Source organism: Ranitomeya variabilis, chromosome 6 (genome assembly GCF_051348905.1).
Source record: "Ranitomeya variabilis isolate aRanVar5 chromosome 6, aRanVar5.hap1, whole genome shotgun sequence".
Lineage (NCBI taxonomy): Eukaryota > Metazoa > Chordata > Amphibia > Anura > Dendrobatidae > Ranitomeya > Ranitomeya variabilis.
In genome coordinates, this window is record NC_135237.1 from 541,444,167 (window position 1) to 541,467,931 (window position 23,765).

Here is a 23,765-nt window from a genome sequence, read left to right on the forward strand (position 1 = left end):
CGTGTTGTTCACCTACACCGGCATCGGACGGCTCAGAAAAAATGTATAATGGCGGCTTCTCCTCCTGCGTTTGCTAATAAGAACACGCTCCAGGAAATGACATCACACCTGGAAGGAGCCCATATAGGAGGAGAGCTGAGCTGACGGCGGGAGCAGGTAATGGCGAGGATGAGGGCTGAGGACGGCGGCCCTGTCACCTCCTCCCCTTCCCCGGGCCTGTGTGAGGCCGCGGTGACCGGGGACAGGCCCGGCCGCCATTACACTGCCCACAATGAGAGGACGACGTGACTGTGGCCTGCGGCTCCTGAACACGGACATGTCCTGTGTGTGCTAACATGGAGGGAACAGATCTGCATATATTACATAGGGAGGGATATAACTAACTTACTATATCTATGGGATAGCTGTAATATTATATATTATATATATATATATATATATATATATATATATATATATATATATATATATATATATATATATTAGAGCTGTATAATCCAGTGCAGTATTTCCTATATATGTATAATATAATGGATTAAACATAGATTATATACAACTGTAGTATAATATAGCGGGCTGTACTGTGCAAAGATTTTAGACATTAATAATTTATAGTCGACCCAAACCCCATTCAACCATTGAAAATAATGATACTAAAAAAAAAAAAGTGAAAAATAATACATATTTATCGCTGCGTCTATAAAAGTTCAATCATCAAACCTTACAAGAAACCAGATCGGGTAATAAAATTATGAAGCCGCAGAACTGCGTTGTTGTTTTTCTGACTCTGCCCAAAAAAATGTAATAAGCGATCAAAACTTTGTTTCTATCCCAAAGTGTTATCAATAAATAGTAAAATATATAATAAAAAATGGCATAAATAATATTAATATGAAGTAAAAATGGTAGCCGTATATAAATAAATTGGAAAATGTATCAAATATATGCAGTAATATGTTAAATATAATAAATAAAAATGGTATCAAATATAAAAATCATAAAATATATGGTACCTATATATATCATATAATAACATGTTATAATATATTAAATATTTAAATGAATAAATATGGTATCAAATTAATATCTAAAATATGGTACCAATAAATACCATATAATACATCTTATCAATAAATGATAAAACATCTGTATAATTTAATAAACTTCTATCAATAAATAATAAAATATAATGTATTAATATAATAAATTGTATCAATAATATATTAAATATGTAATAAAATGAAGGTAATATATAAATAAAATTACAAATTTTATCAATAAAAGCTTGCCTTGCAAAAAATATTTTAAAAAAAGAGCCGTCGCACCACTTCAACAGAAAAATAAAATATTACAGACCAAAAGTTTGGACACACCTCATTTAAAGATTTTTCTGTATTTTCATGACTATGAAAATTGTACATTCACACTGAAGGCATCAAAACTATGAATTAACACATGTGGAATTATATACTTAATTTCAGTTGTTTCACACTTTTTTGTTATGTCTTATATTCTAGGTTCTTCAAATTAGCCACCTTTTGCTTTGATGACTGCTTTGCACATTCTTGGCATTCTCTTGATGAGCTTCAAGAGGTAGTCACCGGGAATGGTTTTCACTTCACAGGTGTGCCCTGTCAGGTTTAATAAGTGGGATTTCTTGCCTTATAAATGGAGTTGGGACCATCAGTTGTGTTGAGCAGAAGTCTGGTGGATACACAGCTGATAGTCCTGAATAGACCATTAGAATTTGTATTATGGCAAGAAAAAAGCAGCTAAGTAAAGAATAACGAGTGGCCATCATTACTTTAAGAAATTAAGGTCAGTCAGTCCAAAAAATTGGGAAAACTCTGAAAGTGTCCCCAAGTGCAGTGGCAAAAACCATCAAACGCTACAAAGAAACTGGCTCACATGAGGACCGCCCCAGGAAAGGAAGACAAAGAGTCACCTCTGCTTCTGAGGATAAGTTTATCCGAGTCACCAGCCTCAGAAATCGCAGGTTAACAGCAGCTCAGATTAGAGACCAGGTCAATGCCACACAGAGTTCTAGCAGCAGACACATCTCTACAACAATTGTTAAGAGGAGACTTTGTGCAGCAGGCCTTCATGGTAAAATAGCTGCTAGGAAACCACTGCTAAGGACAGGCAACAAGCAGAAGAGACTTGTTTCGGCTAAAGAACACAAGGAAAAGGTGAACGGATGGACTCTACATGCCTGGTTCCCACCGTGAAGCATGGAGGAGGAGGTGTGATGGTGTGGGGGTGCTTTGCTGGTGACACTGTTGGGGATTTATTCAAAATTGAAGGCATACTGAACCAGCATGGCTACCACAGCATCTTGCAGCGGCATGCTATTCCATCCAGTTTGTGTTTAGTTGGACCATCATTTATTTTTCAACAGGACAATGACCCCAAACACACCTCCAGGCTGTGTAAGGGCTATTTGACCAAGAAGGAGAGTGATGGGGTGCTGCGCCAGATGACCTGGCCTCTACAGTCACCAGACCTGAACCCAATCGAGATGGTTTGGGGTGAGCTGGACCGCAGACTGAAGGCAAAAGGCCAACAAGTGCTAAGCATCTCTGGGAACTCCTTCAAGATTGTTGGAAGACCATTCCCGGTGACTACCTCTTGAAGCTCATCAAGAGAATGCCAAGAGTGTGCAAAGCAGTCATCAAAGCAAAAGGTGGCTACTTTGAAGAACCTAGAATATAAGACACAAAAAGAGTGTGAAGCAACTGAAATTAAGTATATAATTCCACATGTGTTAATTCATAGTTTTGATGCCTTCAGTGTGAATGTACAATTTTCATAGTCATGAAAATACAGAAAAATCTTTAAATGAGAAGCTGTGTCCAAACTTTTGCTCTGTACTGTGTGTATGTGTATAAGAGCGCATTCCGATGGCCGTATAAATTGGATGGAGAGTGGAAAGCAGTGTACGGATTGGCTGGCGGCTCTCCCGATCTCAGTGTGTCCGTTTCATGTGTTTCTATGCAGCTGTCGCACTCGGGTCTGGAGAGCCGCCGGCCAGTCTGGCATTGCGTTCCGATCTCTGTGCGATTTATACGGCCATCTGGTTACGCCCTTAACCCCTTCCCGACCTGTGACGCCACGTAGGCGTCATGAAAGTCTGTGCCAATCCGACCTGTGACGCCTATGTGGTGTCATGGAGGGATCGCGTCCCTGCAGATCGGGTGAAAGGGTTAACTCCAATTTCACCTGATCTGCATGGACAGGGGGAGTGGTACTTTAGCCCAGGGGGGTGGCTTAGTCCCCACCTGGCTACGATCGCTCTGATTGGTTGTTGCACTTTCAACAGCCAATCAGAGCAATTTGTAATATTTCACCTATGAAAAGTGGTAAAATATTACAATCCAGCCATGGCCGATGCTGCAATATCATCGGCCATGGCTGGAAACCCTAATCTGCCCACCGCCACCGATCTCCCCAGTCCTCCGTTCTGTGCTCCGCTCCCCTCCGTCCTCCTGTCCGCTCCCCCTGTGCTCCGATCCCCCTCATACTTACCGAGCCCTCCCGGTGTCCGTCCGTCTGTTCCATGGGCGCCGCCATCTTCCAAAATGGCGGGCGCATGCGCAGTGCGCCCGCCGAATCTGCCGGCCGGCTGATTCGTTCCATGTACATTTTGATCACTGTGATGGGTTTTATCACAGTGATCAAAATAAAAAAAATAGTAAATGAACCTCCTCCTTTATCACCCCCCACAGGTAGGGACAATAATAAAATAAAGAAAATATATTTACTTTTATTTTTCCACTAGGGTTAGGGTTAGAACTGGGGTTAGGGCTAGGGTTAGAACTAGGGTTAGGGCTAGGCTATGTGCACACGTATTCTGGTCCTCTGTGGATTTTTCCGCAATGCAAAACCGCTGCGGTTTTTCTGCGGATTTCACTGCGGTTTTACAACTGCGGTTTTCTATAGGAGCAGCTGTAAAACCGCTGCGGAATCGGCAGAAAGAAGTGACATGCTGTGGAATGTAAGCCGCTGCGCTTCCACACAGTATTTTCCACAGCATGTGCACAGCGTTTTTTGTTTCCCATAGGTTTACATTGAACTGTAAACTCATGGGAAACTGCTGCGGACCCGCAGCTGTGGATCCGCAGCGTGCACATGCTCTTAGAATTAGGCTAAGTGCACACGGTGCGGATTTGGCTGCGGATCCGCAGCAGATTCCTAGCAGTTTTCCATCAGGTTTACAGTACCATGTAAACCTATGGAAAACCAAATCCGCTGTGCCCATGGTGCGGAAAATACCGCGCGGAAACGCTGCATTGTATTTTCCGCAGCATGTCAATTCTTTGTGCAGATTCCGCAGCGTTTTACACCTGTTCCTCAATAGGAATCCGCAGGTGAAATCTGCACAAAAAACACTGGAAATCCGCGGTAAATCCGCAGGTAAAACGCAGTGCCTTTTCCCTGCGGATTTTTCAAAAATTGTGCGGAAAAATCTCACACGAATCCACAACGTGGGCATATAGCCTTAGGGTTAGGGTTGGAATTAGAGTTAGGGTTGGAATTTGGACTAGGGTTGGAAATAGGGTTAAGATTAGGCTTGTGGTTAGGGTTATGGTTAGGGGTGTGTTGGGGTTAGAATTGTGGTTGGGATTAGGGTTAGGGGTGTGTTGGGCTTAGGGTTGTGATTAGGGTTATGGGTAGAGTTGGGATTAGGGTTAGGCACATCAGGGGTCTCCAAACGCAACATGGCGCCACCATTGATTCCAGCCAATCTTGCGTTCAAAAAGTCAAATGGTGCTCCCGCCCTTCCGAGCCCTGACGTGTGCCCAAACAGTGGTTTACCCCCACATATGGGGTAGGAGCATACTCAGGACAAACTGGGCAACAACTTTTGGGGTCCAATTTCTCCTGTTACCCTTGCGAAAATAAAAAATTGCTTGATAAAACATCATTTTTGAGGAAAGAAAAATGATTTTTTATTTTCACGGCTCTGCGTTGTAAACTTCTGTGAAGCACTTGGGGGTTCAAAGTGCTCACCACATACCTAGATAAGTTCCTTGGGGGGTCTAGTTTCCAAAATGGGGTCACTTGTGGGGGGTTTCTATTGTTTAGGCACATCAGGGGCTCTGCAAACGAAACATGATGCCTGCAGACAATTACATCAAAGTCTGCATTCCAAAATTTCACTACTTCCCTTCTGAGCCCCAACGTGTGCCCAAACGGTGGTTCCCCCCACATATGGGGTATCAGCGTACTCAGGACAAACTGGACAACAACTTTTGGGGTCCAATTTCTCCTGTTACTCTTGGGGAAAAAAAATTGCGGGCTAAAAAATAATTTTTGAGGAAAGAAAAATGATTTTTTATTTTCACGGCTCTGCGTTATAAACTTCTGTGAAGCACTTGGGGGTTTAAAGTGGTGAGTGCACATCTAGATTAGTTCCACGGGAGGTCTAGTTTCCAAAATGGGGTCACATGTGGAGGAGCTCCAATGTTTAGGCACACAGGGGCTCTCCAAACGCGACATGGTGTCCGCTAACGATTGTAGCTAATTTTTCATTCAAAAGTCAAATGGCGCGCCTTCCCTTCCGAGCCCTGCCGTGTGCACAAACAGTGGTTTGTGACCACATGTGAGGTATCGGTGTACTCAGGAGAAATTGCCCAACAAATTTTAGGATCCATTTTATCCTGTTGGAAATGAACAAATTGAGGCTAAAAGAATTTTTTTGTGAAAAAAAAAGTACTTTTTCATTTTTACGGATCAATTTGTGAAGCACCTGGGGGTTCAAAGTGCTCACTATGCATCTAGATAATTTCCTTGGGGGGGTCTAGTTTCCAAAATGGGGTCACTTGTGGGGGAGCTCCAATGTTTAGGCACACTGGGGCTCTCCAAACGCGACATGGTGTCCGCTAAAGATTGGAGCCAATTTTTCATTGAAAAAGTCAAATGGCGCTCCTTCCCTTCCGAGCCCTGTCGTGCGCCCAAAAAGTGGTTCTTCCCCACATATGGGGTATCGGCGTACTCAGGACAAATTGTACAATAACTTTTGGGGTCCAGTTTCTCTTTTTACCCTTGGGAAAATAAAAAAATTGTTGCTAAAAGATCATTTTTGTGACTAAAAAGTTAAATGTTCATTTTTTCCTTCCATGTTGCTTCTGCTGCTGTGAAGCACCTGAAGGGTTAATAAACTTCTTGAATATGGTTTTGAGCACCTTGAGGGGTGCAGTTTTTAGAATGGTGTCACTTTTGGGTATTTTCAGCCATATAGACCCCTCAAACTGACTTCAAATGTGAGATGGTCCCTAAAAAAAATGGTTTTGTAAATTTCGTTGTAAAAATGAGAAATCGCTGGTCAAATTTTAACCCTTATGACTTCCTAGCAAAATAAAAATTTGTTTCCAAAATTGTGCTGATGTAAAGTAGATATGTGGGAAATGTTATTTATTAACTATTTTGTGTCACATAACTCTCTCGTTTAACAGAATAAAAAATCAAAATGTGAAAATTGCGAAATTTCCAAAATTTTAGCCAAATTTCCATTTTTTTCACAAATAAACTCAAAAATTATCGACCTAAATTTACCACTAACGTGAAGCCCAATATGTCACGAAAAAACAGTCTCAGAACCGCTAGGATCCGTTGAAGTGTTCCTGAGTTATTACCTCATAAAGGGACACTGGTCAGAATTGCAAAAAACGGACAGGTCATTAAGGTCAAAATATGCTGGGTCATGAAGGGGTTAAAAATAAACTGTAGAAATTTGATATTGCTGCAATCATACTGACCTGGAGAATCATGACGTTACACAATGAAAGCTGTAAAAAAAAAAAAAAAAAAAAAAATCAATAAAAGTACAAAAAAAAGCTATGGCTCTTAGAATAAGGGTACTAAAATATAAATTCCCTGCGTCAGCAGTGATTAAAGGGAACCTGTCACCAGTTTTGTCATGTGTCAACTAAAAGTATGACCTTATTCAGCACCAATGTTGCATTTCATAAATGCTTATATAACCCTCTGACTGCCCCAGTATACCCCCCAAAAAACCTTTTGGATTTCCCCCACTTTATATGATGATACTGTCGTTCCTTTCTGCGCTCTCTATCCCTCCTCCCGGCTGCTGATCTCCATCTTCCTGCTTTAGTTGACGTGGATGATGCCTCCTGCATGATCCTCATAGGCGGCCAAAATCTTTCGCCTGCGCAAAGCCGAAAAGATAAGTGTATGCACGCTGGTATACAAAATAGTTCTGGAAAGATGTATGCTGGTGCATGTGCACTTATGTTTTTGGCTCTACCCCCAGGTAGTAGGGCAGAGCATAGTGCCAGGCACGAGCCGATGATTTCTCTGCACAGGTGCGAGATTTCACCCGGCTACGTGGAGGATGCCTCCTGCGTCATCCACTTCAGTCAAATGAGGAGGACGGCAATCAGTATCCAGGAGAAGTGATAGCGCAGAAAGGACGCTATCGGACTGCACGGACAGGATTAATATACAGCGTGGGTGAACTTACCATATATACTCGAGTATAAGCCAAGGTTTTCAGCCCATTTTTTTTTAGGCTGAAAGCTCTCGGCTTATACTCGAGTCATTGTCCCAGGGGGTCGGTGGGGGAGCAGCAGGAGTCAGCGGCTGTCACATCAAACATAAAGGGTAAAAGGGTTTTTGGTGGTTGTACAGGGGAAGTCGGGTTATATAACCATTTATGGAACAGAGCATGTATGGCAAAGTGAATGAACAAGTGAGAGAGCGTTGTCAAACCAGTATTTGACGTGACCAGCCTGTGCTTTAAAATGGCATCAGTTCTAGAGACATTTCCACAAAATTTTTGGAGGAACTTAGCAGCGAGGTTGTCCCAAACATCTTGGAAAACTAAGCACAGATCTTCGTTGGATATTGCTCACGCAAACCCTTGAGCTGGTGGCACTGCTGGACATAGTAATAATTATTATTTTTCTTTTTATAGCGCCAACATATTCTTCAGCACTTTACATTTTAGAGAGGACTCGTACAGACAAAATAGACATTACAGAATAACATATAACTCAATAGATACCAAAAGGAGTGAGGCCTGCTGCTCGCCAGCTTACAATCCTATGAGGAAGTAGGGGAGACACGAAAGTGAATGGTAAGGGTATGTGCACGCGTAGAATGGTCCACTGCGGATTTTTCCGCAGCGGATTTGATAAATCCGCAGAGCAAAAACACTGTTTTTCCTGTGGATTTATAGTGAATTTACTGTGGTTTTTGTGCGGATTCCACTGCGGTTTTACACCTGCGGTTTTCTATTATGGAGCAGGTGCAAAACCGCTGCGGATTCCGCACAAAGAATTGACATGCTGCGGAATGTAAACCGCTGCGTTTCCGCGCGTTTTTTTCCGCAGCATGGGCACAGCGTTTTCAGTTTCCCATAGGTTTACATTGTACTGTAAACTCATGGGAAACTGCTGCGGATCCGCAGCAAAATCCGCATCGTGTGCACAGAGCCTAAAAAGTGTTTGTATTGTATGGTCCAGCCATAATATGCTAAATGGGGTATTCACAAAACTCTACATGAACCGGTCGCCAGCCAGTGTGTACAAGTACAGACAAGACATAGGGTTATTAAGTGCGTGGAGGGTGTGTGAACAGATGTTAGGAGGGTCATGATTTTGAAGAAATTGTTGTATGGGCAATATTCTTATTTCTAAGAGAAGTAAGCATGATGTGTCTTTTATAGGCTGCACTGTTTCCTGGGCCGACCACTACATCTGTGGTTTTCAGAATTGCCTGTGTTTGGTGCTTCTTCAAAAGAGCTTGAACTGCCCATATTGAAACCCCTGTCTGCTCTGCCTGGGAGAGACCTTGCTGATGCAGTAGAACTACCTTGTGCAATGGTGTGTTCAGTCTTTCCTACTGAACATGACCTGTGACATAAAACGGTCTTGCATAGCCTCCCCATGTCCAGCAGGAGAGCTCCTCCCCCATAGCCTCCCCATGTCGAGCAGGTGATCCCCCCCCCCATCCCCATAGCCTCCCTACGTCCAGCAGGAGATCTCCCCCCCCCCCCCCCCCCCCCATAGCCTCCCCATGTACAATCAAGCATCCTGCACTTGAAAAAAAAAAACACTACATGCTCACCTTGCTCCCATTTCCCCGGTGATCTGCTCCTGTCTCCGACGCACTGACTCTTCGCAGTCCACAGCTGACGTAATGAAATGACATCATCGCTTCAGCTGTTTCACATGCTGATTAGTGGAAAAAGGGTTTGGCGGACCCTCCTTCACCACTGCATTAAGCGGCGGGGAAGGTATGCGCTTTGCCCAGGTCTGACCTAGAGGAATTGATGCTGTTTTGAAGGCAAAGGGAAGTCATACCAAATATTGATTTTTAGATTTCTCTTTTGTTCACTCACTTTATTTTTATCAATTAACAAAATGCAAACTATTAACATTTCTATTTTGTAACCCCTTACTGTTAGTGATGAGCGATACTCGATACTCAAAATTTCCCGAGGACGCTCGGGTGTCCTCCGAGTATTTGTAAGTACTTGGAGATTTCGTTTTCATCGCCGCAGCTGATTGATTTACATCTGTTAGCCAGCATAAATACATGTGGGGGTTGCCTGGTTGCTAGGGAATCCCCACATGTACTTATGCTGGCTAACAGATGTAAATCATTCAGCTGCAGCGCTGGAAACTAAATCTTCGAGCATTAAAAAATACTCGGAGGACACCCGGGCGTGCTCAGGAAATCTCGAGTACCGAGTATATTCGCTCATCACTACTTACTGTCATCAGACAGAATAGTACGTCCGATGGCAGTATCCCCTGCTTTGATGTGGGTTCTGGCAGTGAGCCCGCATCAAAGCCCGGGACATGTCAGCTGTTTTGAACAGCTGACATGTGCCCGCAATAGGCGCGGGTGGAATCGCGATCCAACCGCGCTTACTAGCTAGTTAAATGCCGCTGCCAAACTCTGACAGCGGCATTTAACAAGCCCTTCCGGCCATCGGGCTGGAAATACGCGCACCGCTGACACCCGTCACGTGATTGGAGGTCATCGTTTCATCGGTATAACAACGAGGTCTCCTTGAGACCTCTAAGGTTGTTGATACCGGATTGCTATGAGCGCAACCCTGTGGTCGGCGCTCATAGCAATGCAGTAATTTTGCTACATAGAGGCGATCTGAGCATCGCCTCTATGTAAAAGAGCCGATCAAATTGTGGCAGCTTCTAGCCTCCCATGGAGGCTATTAAAGCATGGCAAAAAAAATGTTTTTAAAAATATGAAAAAAAAGTTTAAATCACCCCCCTTTCGCCCCATTCAAAAAAAAAACAATAAAAAAAATCAAACCTACACATATTTGGTATCGCCTCGTTCAGAATTGCCCAATCTATCAATTAAAAAAAAAAAAGGATTAACCTGATCGGCTAAACAGCGTAGCGAGAAAGAGTCGGAATGCCAACTTTTTTTTGGTCACCGCGACATTGCATTAAAATCCAATAATGGGCGATCAAAAGAACGTATCTGCACCAAAATGGTATCATTAACCCCTTAATGACCGGAGCTGTTTTCGGCTTTCGCTTTCGTTTTTTTGCTCCCCACCTTCCCAAAGCCATAACTTTTTTTATTTTTCAATGGCCATGTGAGGGCTTATTTTTTGCTAAACAAGAAGAGAAAGACACTACATAAATGCGTGCACACCTGCAAATATTATTATTTTTTGCCGGACAAATTGTACTTTTGAATGACACCATTGGTTTTACCATGTTGTGTACGAGAAAACGGGGAAAAAATTCCAAGTGCGGTGAAATTGCAAAAAAAAAGTGCAGGCAAAAAAATAAGCCCTCACCCAATTTTTTTTTTTAAAGCAAAGTTTGGAATTCTTTTCACCACTTAGATAAAAAAAAGAACCTAGACATGTTTGGTGTCTATGAGCACATAATGACTTGGAGAATCATACTGGCAGGTGTCAGTTTTAGCATTTGGCCAAACAAAAAACAAGTGTGGAATTGCACTTTTATTTGCAATTTCACCGCACTTGGAATTTTTTCCCGTTTTCTAGTACACGACATGGTAAAAACAATGGTGTCGTTTAAAAGTACAACTGGCTCCGCAAAAAATAAGCCCTCACATGGCCATATTTACGGAAAAATAAAAAAAGTTATGGCTCTGGGAAGGAGGGGAGCGGAAAACGAAAACTGAAAAAAGCTCCGGGGGTGAAGGGGTTAAATCATTCTTACTTTGCAGCATGTGGTATACAACTGTAGTACACCATAATATAATGTATGAAATTGTGAACCTGCTCTTAGGAGGCTCACTATTTTAATTTTAGCAACAAGTGGATTGGTGGGATTACCTGCTGCTGGGATAAGAGGCTAGTCAGGAGCACCATTGTTGTCATTCATGTTCACTTGTAATGTAATGTAGTATTCAATTTTATATCCATTCAGTCGTGTCCAATACTTGGATACTCTGTTTTCCGGTTCTCGACAATGATTCCGTTTTCCACCACTTTTTTTCATGTAGTATACTTCTAGTATAGAACGTTAGTGCAATATAATTGTGTATACATTTAGTATTCAAATAGTAAAATATAATGGAGTATACCTATAGTATTGGTCAAACCTTTGGACACACCTGTTCATTCATTTTGCTTTTCTTGTTCTTATTGTAATGTGCACATTGTAGATTCAGACTGAAGGCAAAGGAAAAAAAACGAAAGAACATATGGAAACGAAGAGTAACTAAACACTTGAGAAACAAACCAGAATGTGTTAACTCTTAGATGTCTCAAAGTATCCCCTGTTATTCTGATGACCGTTTTACATCCTCTTGGCATTCTCGCAAACAACTTCATCAGGTTGTCTGGAATGGCTATGGCTTCCAATGAACAGGTATGATTTGTCAATAGTTAATTTGTGAAATCACTGGCCTTCAGAAAGTGTTTGTGACCATTAGGTATGTTTTGCAGAGGCATTGTTGATACACAGAAACATCTTGTGCTGATCCCTATTCCACAACTGTCTTAAGGCAGAAAATGGCAAGAACCACTCAACTAAGTAGAGAGAAACGTCAATCCATCATTACTTTAAGATTGGAAGGTCAGTCAATCCGGAACATTGCTAGAACCTTGGAAGTATCCCCAAGTGCAGTCATGAAAACCATCAATCGCTGTGAAGAAACTGGATCTTTTGAGGACCGACCCAGGAAAGGAAGACCAAGAGTTACCTCTGCTGCAGAGGATAAGCTCATCAAAGTTACCAGCCTCAAAAATCGTAAATTGACAGCTCCTCAGATAACAGCCCTTATAAATGATACATCCAGTACCGGTAGCATCTCAAAATCAACTGTCAAGAGGAGACTGCGAGAAGCAGGTCTTCATCATCAAATTGCTGCAAAAGAGCCACCACGGAGAACTGCAAATAGACCCATCCCCACTTCCTGTAGAAATAAAGACCCGCCCTCACTTCCTGTACAGAGACAAAGCCCCACCCTCATTTCCTGTAGTTCATTTCCGTGTACGTCTGTTGATAGAGACGGATTACACTTCACAATAGGAAATGGACAGCAGGGTATACAGAAGGGAGACACTGAGGCTATGTGCACACGTACTTGGAACCTCTGCGGATTTTTCCGCACCAGTTTTGAGAAATCCGCAGGTAAAAAGCACTGCGTTTTACCTGCGGATTAACTGCGGTTTTTGTGCGGATTCCACCTGCGGTTTTACACCTGCGGATTCCTATTATGGAGCAGGTGTAAACCGCTGCGGAATCCGCACAAAGAATTGATATGCTGCTGAATAAACAACGCTACGTTTCTGTGCTGTTTTTTCTGCACCATGTGCACTGCGGATTTTGTTTTCCATAGGTTTACATGGTACTGTAAACACATGGAAAACTGTTGTGAATCTGCAGCGCACAATCTGCTGCGGATCCGCAGCAAAATCCGCAACGTGTGCACATACCCTGAGTGGCCGGCACTTGGTGTAACTAAAGGTACAAGTTTCAAATAGTGATTTGCCTATTGTCCATGACAATATTGATTAAATGATCACAATATTGTCAGACTTGATCTAATTTAATCACTTGTTATCTATAATTTTGAAGTTTATCCGTTATAGCCATTTTTTTTACTGAAAGTTTTAGATTGTACGTACTTTACACAAGTAAAGTGCACCCTCCACAAACTGAGACGGGCTCTATAATCCTATTGCCCAATTCAGTCTCGTCACCTTGTGAAGCCAACTACCCTGAATGGTGGCAGATGTAGGGTCATCTGAGGTGACACATTAATCATCAACTACCAGTGACACACACTGCTCATCTACAAGTATCCAAGATGTCCATGAACATGTACCAAGTGCAGATGGAAGGTAAGAGCTTTGTGGGCCGCCTGTCTAGCTGCCAAGTACAGCTGATATGGACGCCAGACTGGAGTCCCAGAAATCACTCCACCCATGTTCTAACATTTAGTCATCTTTGATTTGTAGTCCTGGACTGGACTACTGACTGATGTGTCACTTGTCTGTCTCTGTGACCATTCTCTGGACGACAGCAGCATTACTATTGTTGAGATGTGTGGGTTCACAAAATAATCATGCTACACAACACTTCTTTTTTTTTTAAACGTATTCATTTCTAAAACTACAATGGCAATAAAGGTTACAATTCCAGAAGTACGTGCATTTCACACAATATTGAAAGCCAAATAAACATGTTTCAATTCGCATTTGTTAACCCTAATATCTCCCAATGTGAAGTTATAAGGAAATGTCGTTATAGCATATAAGAATACACAGACCTGTGACTGATCACTTCTACTGCACCCTGCACCCGTTTTCCCCCCACTTTTATACTGCATGCGATAATGACATAAAGTGCAATAATACTGCCCTAGTGGTCGGCACAGTAACAGTATCTCCCTATTGTTCCCCCCCGTAGTTACTGTATCTGCAAAAATGAAATATAGTACAGTACTGATGTCTCCCTGCTTGGCCCATCACAGTAGAAATATCTCAGTTTGTGGCCCCCAATCAGTATTAGTTCATATGTCTACTTTTGTGGCCCCGTGCAATAATAAAATTAATTTTTGTGCCGCCATTCAGTAGTAATGTCTATCTTTGTGCTCATATACAAAGTACCGTAATACCCAGTGGCAACAATAAAGTAGTAATCTACACCATTTCTGCCCCTGTACTGTAATAGCGTCCATCTTTTATACCTCAATATAGTTGAAATGTCTCAAATTGTGACTCCAAAAATCAATAGCTAGGGTTGTATGGCCCAAAATGCAGAATATTATTAATGTTCCCCATTGTGGAATAATAGTGTCTCCTATTTTGGCCCCAATACAGTAATACTTCAACTGGCCCTATGCAGAAATATTCCCTAACTTGCCTCCTACAGTAATTGTCTTCTGCTACCATACATTAGTTTGTTCCTCAAGCTGCCCACCATACTGTAATTGTCACCAATCTTGTAACGACAGCCCCTTTCTTTCATAATCGTCCCCCATCCTGTAATAATGACCTCCATCCTGGCCCCTTTCATAATGTCCCCCCATCGTTCCCACTACTCATCCTGGAATGTCCCTCATCTTGTATTAATGACCCCTTTCTTTCATAAGTTCCCTCTTTCTTTCCACTACCTGTACTGTAATCCTGTCACTCGTGCTTGTGCTTTTCTTCAATACACCACATCCTTTTCTTGCTTCAGGAGGGTGGGCAGCACATGGCAGTGATGTCATGCACCGCCCGCGATGGACACGCGAACGTCAACAGACGGACTATAATTGGCCAGTGGCTCGCTGCTCCACCATACATTTTAAAAGAATGTGCATTCGAGGACAAACATCCAGCTGAGATAGGCGTCAGTGGCCCCCATCCTCCACAGGCCTGGTCGCACCCTCTGCTACCATGATCATTACTCACATGGTCTTGTATGTGATCTCACAAGTGAATGAGAAGAGGGCTGGATGTTTTCTGGAAAACAGAATGTTAAGTTGTTTGGAAAGTTTCTGTGTAGGGCATAGTCATGTGAGTGTTTAGTTCTGTGGAGTGTTATTATGAATATATAACCGGACATAAAAGAAAAGTTGAGAAAGGTCGTTAGTGAAGAATTAGAAATGTTAGTGAAAGGGTTATTAGTTGATTTAGTATTTTTTATAACTTTTCATTTTTATGTAAAATACATATCAGAGGGCATTTACATTTGAATGTGTTAGTGCATTTGTAATGGACAGAATACCTGAACAGATAATTACACAATTATTTTAACATTTAAAGACTAAAGAATGTTAATGACTTGCTTATATCGACTATCAACACTCCCGATTGATCTACAGGGTGGGCCACGTATATGGATTCACCTAAAATGGGAATGATTGGTGATATCAACTTCCTGTTTGTGGCACATTAGTATATGGGAGGGGGAAAACTTTTCAAGATGGGTGGTGACCATAGCGGCCTTTTGGAAGTCGGCCATTTTGGATCCAACTTTATTTCCAATGGAAAGAGTCATGTGACACATCAAGCTTATTGAAAATTTCACAAGATGAACAATGGTGTGCTTGGTTTTAACGTAACTTTCTTTCATGAGTTATTTACAAGTTTATCTTTGTTTACAGCCATTGACATGTCGCAGAGGTTAACATGTGAGGAGCTGATAGAAATTGTGTTGATGTCTAGTGAACGCAGTACCCGGGTCATTGCAGCAGATTTCAATGCAAGAAACCCTACGCAAGAAAACTGTCACCATTCCCATTTGATTTAGGTGTTTTTCATAAAAATGGATCACCCATAAGTTTGCCTCATCACTGAACATAATGTTCTGTGTAAACTGAGGGTCCTGTTCCAATTTTTGTTTTGCCCATTCTGCAAATTCAGTGCGCCGATCTGGGTCATTTTCGTTGAGATGCTGCAGCAGCTGGATTTTGTAAAGGTGCCATTTGTGAGTAGCTAATATCTGCCGAAGGGATGTTCGACTGATGCCAGATCGGCGCGCTGAATTTGCAGAATGGGCAAAACAAAAATTGGAACAGGACCCTCAGTTTACACAGAACATTATGTTCAGTGATGAAGCAAACTTTTTTGGGTGGGCCATTTATATGGAAACACCTAAATAACATGGGAATGGTGACAGTTTTCTTGCGTAGGGTGTCTTGCATTGAAATCTGCAATGACTCAGGTACTGCGTTCACCAAACATCAACACAATTTCTATCCGCTCCTCACGTGTTAACCTCTGCGACATGTCAATGGCTGTAAACAAAGAGAAACTTGTAAGTAACTCATGAAAGATTAAAGTTACGTTAAAACCAAACACACCATTGTTTGTCTTCTGAAATTCTCAATAAGTTTGGTGTGTCATATGACCCACTTTCCATTGGAAAAGGCAAAGTTGGATCCAAAATGGCCGCCATGGTCACCACCCATCTTGAAAAGTTTTCCCTCTCCCATATACTAAAGTGCCACAAACAGGAAGTTGATATCACCATTTTATTTAGGTGTATCCATATACGTGGCCCACCCTATATTTAAAAGGACCATAACATTCCCAACGTTTCTCTTCTAATCATGTATGTGTTTCTATGCTGGAGGCCATTAGTCAATAGCATCTGATAAGATAAATTATATGCTTTATTCAAAATATTATGCAATGTAATGACTAAAGAAACTTATGATTTGGAAATTAGGAAAATATACAATTGGGCATATAGTTCCTTTAAAATCCATGTGCTATAGTTATGAGCTCACATTTGAAGTATTATGATAATTACATTAGTTGCACACGATTACAGGAACATACCATTGTGATAAATTACTATTGGATGTGTTTGTTTCATGCATATTCTGTATTTTCTCCCACACCGTACTGTAGAAGTTGCCCGTTATTGTGCTGGGTTTACCCATTGAGCGCTGGTGTTCTATTTCAGTTGTTTCCTTAGTGATGCTTACCTTTCTTATGACCCTGATTACATACTTCTCTGTGATCTCCCTTGATCTTGACCTAGCCCTGTCAGACTTTGTTTTTCTCTACCTTTTGGTATCTGACCCTGGCACCTTCTCTTAACTATGGTTATGGTTCTGATTCTTTAGTTACTATCATCTTTGCCTTTAGACTTGCTCCTCCAGCCAGCTGCTTCTCCATGAACACAACTCAGGGGACCCTGTTTTGACTGCAGATCCCTATATAGGGGACACAACTGGGGGCTTCTCTGGAACCTGGCAGACACAGTGGCTAGCACCAAGTCAGTGCTTGGTTGCCTATTTGATTTTACACCTCCTCTATCCAGGTCGCTGCTGTGATAGCTTTATATGTTTTCAAACCAGGACCAGGCCATAACTTTGTACTTTTCTTTTGCCTATGTGCAAATTGATATTAGGTCTACATTCAGACAACCCTTGCGGATGTGTGAAACTCTTACTAAAAAAAAAAAAAATTATTTTCATTATTGACTTTACATTCCCCGTGAGCATCAATCTAAAGAAGAGGAATCATAATCACTGAATCTAGAGGATATTCATGAATTTTTACTATCGAAAAATCATTTTTAGGTCCTTATGAAATTGTGGAAGACCGATTGGCACAGATTCACATCAGTCACTACAGAAAAGCTCCAGACAAGGGCGACCTGTGCTCTCATCACCACATGAGGGACCGTTTACATGGACCTAAGTCTTTTTTAACCTATGTAACAGCTTCAACCTTTTTCCACCACTTATACATTCTTTGTCATTAAATTTTTGATAACCTGAAATGCATATGTATCTTTTTACAATTGTAACAATAGAAATTGTATATTGAATAAAACATTGTTGAAAAAATAGATGTTCAACGTCAAAATAATAGGCGATTCCCATATGCTAGAATTTTGGCTTGTGTGGGTCAGCCTCTTTAAAACTTAACTTTCAATATTAGTTTGCTTAATAATATTAACCATGTGAGGGGGGTAATGTCAGTAACTTGGAGTGAACATCCAGAAGAGGAAGGTATTATAGTCATAATTAAAAGTGTATATTACTGAAATATACAGCTTTCCAAAATCATGATTTCTGCACAGAGAATTAAAGATAACTTCCCAATCATTGATGGTCCAACCAATGGGACCCCAACCAATCCCATTGTGAATGGAGCTGTGGTTGATAATGCGCACTGCCGTTCTTCGGCATTCGTTCTTAATGGGAACACCAGAGATGTGGACTCAGCTGGTCTTCAGCGCTCCCACACACACGTGGTCAAAATTTTTGGTGCCCCTTGTTTAATGACAGAAAATCCCACAATGGTCAGAGAAATAACTTGAATCTGACAAAAGTAATAATGAAAGATCTATAAAAATGAACAAATGAAAGTCAGACATTGCTTTTCAACCATACTTCCACAAAACTTTTAAAAAGATAAAACTCATGAAATAGGTCAGGACAGAAATGATGATACCCCTGAAAATATTGTGACAAAAGAGACATGTTAAATCAAGGTGTGTCCAGTAACTAGCATCACAGGTGTCTACACTCTTGGAATCAGTGAGTGGCCGGTATATAGGGCTACAGATCCTCACTGTGCTGTGTGGTGACATGGTGTGTATCACACTCAGCATGGACCAGAGGAAGCCAAGGAAAGAGTCGTCTCAGGAGATCAGAGAGAAAATAATAGACAAACATTTTAAAAGTAAAAGTTATAAGAACATCTCCAAGCAGCTTGATGTTCCTGTGACTACAGTTGCACATATTATTCAGAAATTTAAGATCCATGGGACAGTAGCCAACCTCCCTGGACGTGGCTGCAGGAGGAAAACTGATAACAAATCAAAGAGACAGATAATAGGAATGGTAACAAAAGAGCCCAGAAAAACTTCTAAACAGATTAAAGGTGAACATCAAGTTCAAGGAACATCAGTGTCAGATCGCACCATTCATCGTTGTATGAGCCAAAGTTTACTTCATGGGAGATGACCGAGGAGGACACCATTGTTGAAAAAAAAATCATAAAAAAGCCAGACTGGAATTTGCCAAACTTCATGTTGACAAGCCACAAAGCTTCTGGGAGAATGTCCTATGAACAGATGAGACATAAATGGAATTGGGCAAGGCACATCAGCTCTATGTTCACAGACGGAAAAATGAAGCATATCAAGAAAAGAACACTGTTCCTTCTGTGAAACATGGAGGAGGCTCTGTTATGTTCTGGGGCTGCTTTTTGCATCTGGCAAAGGGTGTCTAGACTCTGCAGGATACAATGAAATCTCAAGACTATCAAGGGATTCTAGAGCGAAATGTGCTGCCCAGTGTCAGGTCCCAGTCGCAGGTCATGGGTCTTGCAACAGGATAATGACCCAAAACACACAGCTAAAAACACCCAAGAATGGCTAAGAGGAAAATATTGGACTATTCTGAAGTGGCCGTTCAATGAGCCCTGACCCAAGTCCTATTGAGCATCTTTGGAAAGAGCTGAAACATGCCGTGTGGAAAAGGCAACCTTCAAATATGAGACAACTGGAGCAGTTTGCTCTTGAGGAGTGGGCCAAAATACCTGTCGAGAGGGGCAGAAGTCTCTGACAGCTACAGGAATCGTTTGATTGAAGTGATTGCCTCAAAAGGTTGTGCAACAAAATATTAAGGGGGTTTTTTTATCCAAAATTTAAAGACCAAACGTTATATATGGTATACCTCCAAAATAACATATACCCAAAGGAGAAGGGCAGTAATGAACCAAGAGTAAAATATAAGAATTTTTATTAATATCAGTTTAAAAAACAAAAACTATACATAATATTTGAGAAGATACCACTGGCGCCTACCACTAGAAGGCCGGGATGCGGGGAAAATATAGAAAGCAGCTGGAGATTAAAACAGGTTCTGTGTATGCACCTGTGAAGAGTAGGTATGACAAGAGGAAAATAGGGTATAATCTCCGCGCTAACTAAAAAGAATGTACACCAAATTTAACTTAACTAAACAAAGGATGCCACAAGGTCTGTAAGTATTAGAGTAATAATAGTACTCACTTATTTGGCATAGATTGCTGGTTGACGTAGCTGTAGCAAGAACTTGACACTTAAAAGAAAGAAAAGAATATGTGTCCTATATATTGAAAATTAATATGACAGTATAAATACATGTGGGTCCGTATAATATGTTAGGGCAAGAGGAAAGTACTTACAGATGATAATAAGTAATGTTGCGTGCACTAGAGGGTTGCTATCCAAGAGAGATAAGCTGGAACTGAATGGATTGCTGGCCCGTATAGGAGCAATATAGTGAGAGGCTATTGTTGTGCCTAAATAGAATGTATTGGTCATGCACAGTAGGATCTCAAAATAATACTTGACAGATTAAGATATATTATGTTGCAGTAGGACAGCACACTTACTTTCAAATATATTAAACGGAACTTCCACGGAGCAGGAACTAGCCGGCGATGTCACCAGAGGCTGGTGCAGGGGGCGGCTGAGTAGGGAGTTTCTAAGAATAGTAGAAATGGATTGCTGGCCCGTATAGGAGCAATATAATGAGAGGCTATTGTTGTGCCTAAATAGATTGTATTGGTAATGCACAGTAGGATCTCAAAATAATATTTAGCAAATTAAAATATATTATATTGCAGTAGGACAGCGCACTTACTTTCAAATGTGTTAAACGGAACTTCCATGGAGCAGGAGTCTAGCGCTGCAGTGGAATGCTGGAACTAGCCGACGATGTCACCAGAGGCTGGTGCAGAGGGCGGCTGAGTAGGGAGCTTCTAGGAATAGTAAGAAGCGGTGATACAGCACCGGGTGTACGGCTGGGGCTGACCGCCACCTAGGAGAGGGTATTGTAGTAGAAGTGGCTGGATGGAAAGCCACTAGGGCAAGGTACCGGCCGTGTCCCGCGCGCTCCGGCCGTGAGCAGCGCTGGGATTCGGCGCGATAGGTGGGCGGAGCTAGAATGTGACGTCACAAGGTAGCGAGGACGGGTGCTCGGCAGGGATTTGACCAACACGTTTCGAGAGGTGTCTCCTCTCTTCATCAGGGTTATCCGAGCACCGAGCCGAGCTACCTTGTGACGTCACATTCTAGCTCCGCCCACCTATCGCGCCGAATCCCAGCGCTGCTCACGGCCGGAGCGCGCGGGACACGGCCGGTACCTTGCCCTAGTGGCTTTCCATCCAGCCACTTCTACTACAATACCCTCTCCTAGGTGGCGGTCAGCCCCAGCCGTACACCCGGTGCTGTATCACCGCTTCTTACTATTCCTAGAAGCTCCCTACTCAGCCGCCCTCTGCACCAGCCTCTGGTGACATCGTCGGCTAGTTCCAGCATTCCACTGCAGCGCTAGACTCCTGCTCCATGGAAGTTCCGTTTAACACATTTGAAAGTAAGTGCGCTGTCCTACTGCAATATAATATATTTTAATTTGCTAAATATTATTTTGAGATCCTACTGTGCATTACCAATACAATCTATTTAGGCACAACAATAGCCTCTCATTATATTGCTCCTATACGGGCCAGCAATCCATTTCTACTATTCTTAGAAACTCCCTACTCAGCCGCCCCCTGCACCAGCCTCTGGTGACATCGCCGGCTAGTTCCTGCTCCGTGGAAGTTCCGTTTAATATATTTGAAAGTAAGTGTGCTGTCCTACTGCAACATAATATATCTTAATTTGTCAAGTATTATTTTGAGATCCTACTGTGCATGACCAATACATTCTATTTAGGCACAACAATAGCCTCTCACTATATTGCTCCTATACGGGCCAGCAATCCATTCAGTTCCAGCTTATCTCTCTTGGATAGCAACCCTCTAGTGCACGCAACATTACTTATTATCATCTGTAAGTACTTTCCTCTTGCCCTAACATATTATACGGACCCACATGTATTTATACTGTCATATTAATTTTCAATATATAGGACACATATTCTTTTCTTTCTTTTAAGTGTCAAGTTCTTGCTACAGCTACGTCAACCAGCAATCTATGCCAAATAAGTGAGTACTATTATTACTCTAATACTTACAGACCTTGTGGCATCCTTTGTTTAGTTAAGTTAAATTTGGTGTACATTCTTTTTAGTTAGCGCGGAGATTATACCCTATTTTCCTCTATACATAATATTTCAAATATGTGCAAAACGGGAGATAAGAACAAGGCAGAGTGAACTCAAAGCAATCCATATACATTATAGGATAAGTATAGTCAATATCAAATTAAAGTGCAACAGCAGGCTCTGGATACATAAAGCAATTGCTATAAAGCGTCATCACGACCCCCAGGAAGAAGCTACGTTGCGAAACGCGCGTCGGGGTTATCCTCCTTACAGCAATCCTCTCATCAGCAGGTATTCACATGGCTTTATTCTTTTGATGTATAAATTCTTACATGGTCTCTACATGAGTATACTGGGACTTCACACTGATTCCCAAATGCACTAGCAACTTTATGGCTTTACTATTTTATTGATGAGTTCTTACATGGCCTTCGTGTGAATATATTGGGACTCTAATACTAATTTCTTAATGCACTAGCACCTTATTAACTATTATAGCCAGTACACTCCTTAAATACTATATATGTTATATACTCATTAGTCATCTCTGGATCTATCTATATGTATACTCTTATTGCCTTATACTAATACATCCCATTACCATTGGCTGCAATAGCTTTATAGCAATTGCTTTATGTAATCCAGAGCCTGCTGTTGCACTTTAATTTGATATTGACTATACTTATCCTATAATGTATATGGATTGCTTTGAGTTCACTCTGCCTTGTTCTTATCTCCCCTGTTTTGCACATATTTGAAATATTATGTATAGTTTTTGTTTTTTAAACTGATATTAATAAAAATTCTTATATTTTACTCTTGGTTTATTACTTCCATTCTCCTTTGGGTATAAAATATTAAGGGTACCATCATTTCTGTCCAGGCCTATTTCATGAGTCTTATTTAAAAAAAATAATAATTGTGGAAGCATGGTTGAAAAGCAATGTGTGACTTTTGTCACACTGTTCATTTTCATAGATTTTTTATTATTACTTTTGTCAGATTCAAGTTATTTCTGTGACCATTGTGGGTTTTCCTGTCATTAAACGAAGGGTACCAACAATTTTGACCACATGTGTAAGAGTGAATGAAGAGCCAGTGCACAAGATCATTCTCCACTCTATCCACACTGGGCCCTTTACAGCCCTGGTTATCATAATAGCTGTAGAACCCAACAGCGCAGGCGTCGGGGACGTAACTGAACGCTGAGGAGGCGGCGCAAGGAGCAAATGACTGATGGCTGGGAGGCGTTTGTGTCCGGGGGAAAGACTACAAGTATGGCGGGCAAATTATAAAAACGAATAGTTCAGCGGTGGAAGGGACCCCAAATTAAAGAGCCACCTTGAAAGAATGCAGCATTAGTGCTGCACAAGGTAGCTCGGGGGGGTGATAGGTTCCCTTTAAGCATGTTCTAAAGATCCCAATGAGCAAACAGTCAAAGATTAAAATAGAATATTAGTCACATAGCAGGTCACAGTTATTACATTCATAACGAATCATTAACTATCAATGGTTACCGCATCCATAGAAATAAAAACTGCCCATGTTGAGTTCTATCGGGAAGCACCAAGGAGAGCATAGGGAGGGGCTGGCAACACTGAGAAGAAGCAGGGTGCTTGTGACACTGAGTCACTTCTCATAGACGAGCCATTAGACGGGATAGTCGAGTCATAAACGGAAGAGATAAAGGTCTAGCGAGGTAATGGTCCGAGATCAAAATACCAGGAAGATAGTGAATCAGAACAAAGGGGTTAAACAGATGGATGGTCAGAACAAGTTCTATTGTC

General features: G+C 41.7%; 1 long non-coding RNA gene across 2 annotated transcripts; it reads left to right on the forward strand.

Annotated features, from left to right (window-relative positions):
* LOC143783022 (uncharacterized) lies at window positions 1-13,683 on the forward strand. 2 transcript variants are annotated; one of them, XR_013217084.1, is made up of 3 exons: window positions 1-156; window positions 11,644-11,849; window positions 11,927-13,683. It is a non-coding gene; the product is annotated as an uncharacterized LOC143783022 (long non-coding RNA). The 2 variants fall into 2 exon arrangements; XR_013217085.1 differs by lacking the exon at window positions 1-156 and adding an exon at window positions 8,826-8,846.
* Window positions 13,684-23,765: the final 10,082 nt, after the last annotated feature.